Raw genomic sequence first — 5,209 nt, forward strand, 5'->3', positions numbered from 1 at the left:
AGGTTACTTATTTCGGTGGTGACAATTACGTGACCAGATGAAGTGAAGACCGAATTCCCTTTTACTCATCACACTGATTCTAAAGGACCCTGGTGGCAGACTTCGGATTGTCCAAGGCACGATTATGGGCAAACTTAAACATAAGAAAATACGCCTTAAGACGACTGGACTTCACTTTTCGGACATGTGGGATATTTTCCAGGGGGTGGCAGTCTTAACTAGTCGGAAGCTGCACAATCGATCACGAAAGAGAAGCCAGTTAGGGTGCCTCGTGCCCTGCCTGCTAGCCTGGCCTCTGTCGCTGTCCACGTGCCACTTCCAGCACGGCCTGCGAGCAGCACGGACCCGTCACCTCCCCGTCCTTCATCAGCCTGGCTTTTCCTTCCTTTCTGACTATGGTCCCATTCAGGTGCAAAAGCAGACAGGAGGGAGGCGGAGAAGCACAGGGGAAAGGCGCAAAACACAGCGCTCCTTGAACTGACACCAAAGCTGGGGCTGCATGTGTTTCTGGTGGGGCAAAGGAGGGATTTCCTTTTTTTTTTTTTTTTTTTTAACTCTGGGATGCGGAAGCATTCCAAACAGAAACCTGTGTCTAGTGGGCAGTGACATTTGAAAACCCTTGCGGGCTTTCTGTATTGGCACAGTGGGTTTCCCCACGTTGCTACTTTGTAGGGGTTAGCAGGAAAGCTACCTCAACCTTTCCACCCACTTAGAGCTTCAAGTGGCAGTGCCTAAACACAGTCCCGGCAACGCGGCCGGGGCTCTCCCACGTCTGGGGAGCCATGTACCTCAGACGCATATGACTTGCTCTCCACACACCCCCGAGTCCAGCGGCAGCCAACCCATCACTCTGAAGTTTCAACAGCTGGGGACAGAGAGGGCCTGCCACCAACCTGACCCGAGCAGCAACGCTGTCTCCTGGGGGGGCACTTCTGGCAAGCACTCATGTGTTTTGTGTCTCTACCTCTGTTGTGGGTATATATGCAGAGAAATTAGCAAAAGAAAAAAAACCGGGACTAGAGGCAGAAATACATAGCAAGAAGTGACAAGTGTGAAAAAGCACACAGTTTTCAGCCTTACCACCACAGACAACTTCACTGTCCGTGATAGGTCACATATCAATGAAATGCTTTTACAAAATGCATTTTTAATAAATGTGAAAAGGAAGGTGGGTTATACAAGGGAGTGCTTACAGACCAAGGAGAAGAGAGATGCTGCTGATTAAGGGGGGAGGGGCACTTTCAAGGGAGGGGCACAAAGACCCAGGAGGAGGGTTCCGTTTTCTCTTACATTTTGTGTGACTCACCTCGTTTACTCCTCTGAGGCCTCATGAAGGAGAGTGCATTTCATATATAATAAATACGTATTAGGCAAACTATAACATCTGGCATTTTAAAAGAATGGTATAGTTTTATTTCATAAAGAACTTCCCCCCCCCTCAAAATTTTTTTCCTCATGAGCTAGTTCTAAGATTTCTTAAGAAATGTTGGCAAGACTCCAGCATGGGCGGGGGCCTTCTGAGCGAAAGCACATGCTCTCCTGTGAGTGACTCGCCTGGTAGCTGTAGTTCCCACGGAAGCTGGCTTCCTCAAGAAAGCGCCTTCAAAGGTTATCGTGTCCATGTCGTGACTGCTCTATCCATCAGCGGATCCAGTGACTCAGTGAAAACACACCTTCCTTCTTCTATTTTCACTTCCTGCAGGGCAGAGCAGCAGAGCAGTAGCTCCACCACTGCCCTCCTTGTCGGTCAGGATCAGATGGGGCGGACTGGAAAGGCAGGCGGGGCTGCCGAGGCCGGGTGAGGGTGGGCTGTGTGCCTGCCGGGGGCTCCGTGACCAGCCTCAGACCCGGGGTGGGCACGGAAAGGTGCACGGAAACCAGGGGCTATGGGTGCCCAGCCCGCGCGGGAGACCAAGCTCCGCAAAGCGCACCCCGCACTGACTTAGGACTGAGCCCCTAAGGTGGCATCTTAACAGAACATAAAGGGTGCGAAAGTGTACACTATACATGATAAATGCACACAGGAGAAACGGGACGAGTGACGAGTTCAGCACATAGTGTTTGCATTTCCGATGTCAGAACACAAAACCGGCCCTAAAGATCCATTCTACCACATGGCAAATACTGAAGAACCAAGTTTCAGTCTTAAAATACATCTTAAAGTCAGTATTCTCCTTCAAGGAGGAAGAAAAGAACCATGAATAAATGACAATAGAGTGAATTTGCCTGAGTTTCTGTCTTCCACCCTTCAAGTCAAAGAAAACAGCATGGAAACTGTCGAATCTTCACACAACAGCTACTCTTTTATAAAATAACCTGTTTGAGATGTTAATTTAACAACAAGGAAAAGCCAAGCCCTGCTCCTGTCACTATCAAAAAAATACGTATTTATAGACTTTTGAAAAAAAAAATTGTATATTAATAACTCTGCACAAATATTTGAAAGACAATTTTAGCTAGACAATTTTAGAACTTCGCAGAAATAAAATAGGCAGATAAATACTCCAGCAAACATCATCAACCGGCAGCAGGGGTATGTTAGCCCGTGGTCTCGTGAAAAATGTTATCTTCTCCCTGGGTGGGCATGGAGAAAATTATGTTAGAAGGTGATATGCAGACACTGAAAGCTGGCAGGAAGCTCTCATATCAATGATGGCTTTCCTTGTTCAAAGAACAATCAGAATTTGAATTTCCATAATATATGTTCGTATACAAATTTTCAAAATTTTAATAGAAGTTATGATACTCCTAGGAGGGCAGGGACTTACCTCCAGTGTCTGGAAGAGTGCCTGCTACATAGTAAGTGTTCATTCTTGTTCTATCAACAAATGAATACATTTTAAAAATATATCAATATATGAATTCTAAATCAAAACTGAAGAAAGTGCTTATAATATCTTGTGTTATTTATGATAAGGACATAAAAATTACAGGTATAGACAAAAACAAAGCTAAAAGTCAGGCACAAAGTAGTATGGATAGAACTGTGTTAACTGCGGCTGTATAAAAGAACAAAACCATGCAAAACTAATTTATGTCATTAGAATTCAACACAGTGTTTAAGGAAATTTGCAGAGTAATCTGGAAATGCTGATAATGTTTTGATTTCTGTCATGTTCAGTTTATGAGAACTCACTAAACTATACTCGTAAGAAAAGAACATTTTCCTGAATATAGAGTATGCTTCACTCTAAATTTTAAAAAGCAAAGATAACACATACTGTACATATGTAAATTGCTGTTATTTATGATCATAAACATAAAAAGATGTTACAAGAGCCGGTAAGTGAATTATGTTTATTAGATGAAATCAGTCATGAAAAAAAAACAGGTTAGGTAGTAACATGTGGTATGTTAATTCTTAATAAGCTGAATGCAAAATTAAACAAAAATGATCATACCTGGCCTTAATTAAAGCTCCACAGAAAATAAATCAGGAGAAAAATCGCACAATGCTAACAGCAGTGGGGATTCCAGCTTTGTTCTCGACTTCCTTGTGGGTCTCTCTCAATACTTACTTTACTCTTCATAATGACAAAGGTATGACAGTAAAAATCAAGCGCGAGAGTGAGGCCTGGGCTTCTCCCCACCTGAACGCCTGCACCCAGCTGGATGGGCTCTTTGAGGTTCCGCCCGCGCAGCTGGCACACCCCTTTGGAGGCCTTCTTCAGCGTCTTCTCAGCTGCCTGTTCTTGAATGCAAGTCAAGTTTGGTCTGTCTCGTCTGGAACAGCAACGCGGGGTGAACCAGACGGGTTTGCTTCCAGTTTTAAGGAAGAGCGATGGAAGCCCCTGCCAGCTCCGGGCACCGGGAGGCGAGAAAGGCCCGGCCGCCTGCCCCCTCCCCGCGTTGGCGGGCCGGGGCCTCACCTGCCTCTCGGCCTCCCGCAGCAGGCTCCGGAAGCGCTCGTCGCGCAGCAGCCAGGCCGGGGGCTCGGCGTGGCCGCGGAGCTGGGCGTCCTCCAGGCGCTGGCGCAGCTCGCGCAGGTCGCACAGCGCCTCGGTCAGCTGCCGCTGCCGCGTCCGCGACGCCTGGAGGTCCAGCTCCAGGTCCAGGGACGTGCGCGCCGCCAGCGCCGCCACGGAGGACCTGCAGGGCTGCGAGACCGCGGCCGTGAGCGCGCCCACCCCGCCCGCGCCCTTCCCGCAGCTTCTTCCCCGAGTGACCGACCCCACTGGAGAGAGACAGCCGCAGCGTGGCCCGACGCCAACACAACACGGATGTGGGCCACACGGGTTCAAACCTCCACTCCGGTAGCGAGCCAGTGACAGCAAGCTGTCCGCTGTAATGACGACCTAGGCTTTGGCTAAAGCGCAGAGAAACAGACCCTCTCACACGGGGCAGGAGGGCGTCATCTTTCTCAAGTGCTACTTGACAATATAAGCAAGAGCCACAAAATGTTGTGTTTTCTTTGGTTCTGAAATTTCATGTGACTTGCACCTGAAAGGCACAGCTGATGATGTGCAAAAGCTTTATGACAGAAAAATTCTAAATACCTGACAAGAGAAAAGTGATCAAATACATTATAAGGCCCGCAGAAAACGCAGCTACTGTAGAAAGATGAAAAATAGACCGACATGGCAAAATCTTAATGGCCTACTGTATAACGGGAAAAAAGCACGTTATAAACCACGTTGAGGGCTTTCTGGTTAAACACACACAAGCTGTCAAAAACGTTCCTCCCCAGGGAATTCCCTGGTAGTCCGATGGTTAGGACTCCCCGCTTCCAATGCTGGGCTGCAAATTCAATCCCTGGTCAGAGAACTACAACTGCAAGCCGCGCAGCGAGGCCGAACATCAACAACAACAACAACAAAAAACGCTCCTCCCCACACACGCCTGAAGTAAGCAAGTCTCCTGTTTTCAAGAAAGCTCTAAGACGACAATAGAATTTTGTACACGGAGCTGAGAGCAGTACTTCCCACGCCACGGCTAACAACGCTGGGGAAGGCAGTTAGTGCAACAAAATCACAAATCCACGAGCCTATCAGCGTTGTTGGGAGGACTGAATAACTGTATGCGTTTTACACACCCATAACACTATTTTGCACATATACAGAAGTTAAATGCAAATCTAAGTGACTTAATAAACACAAACTCATTTAAAAGCTCTCCTGAATTCATAGTAGAGCTCACTGGTTCCCAACCACGGGTGACTTGGGCCCTCCGGGGACATTTTTGGTCGTCACAACTGGGGGAGGGGGTGATA

The 5,209-nt window shown here is 47.5% G+C and overlaps 1 long non-coding RNA gene across 1 annotated transcript; it reads right to left on the reverse strand.

The window, feature by feature from the left end:
- Positions 1-2,039: 2,039 nt before the first annotated feature.
- LOC309817718 lies at positions 2,040-3,755 on the reverse strand. Its single transcript, XR_014296240.1, has 3 exons — positions 3,402-3,755; positions 2,769-2,818; positions 2,040-2,574 (listed from the first exon to the last, which is right to left on the reverse strand). It is a non-coding gene; the product is annotated as an uncharacterized lncRNA (long non-coding RNA).
- Positions 3,756-5,209: the final 1,454 nt, after the last annotated feature.

Source organism: Grampus griseus (assembly GCF_964374135.1).
Source record: "Grampus griseus genome assembly, chromosome: Y".
Lineage (NCBI taxonomy): Eukaryota > Metazoa > Chordata > Mammalia > Artiodactyla > Delphinidae > Grampus > Grampus griseus.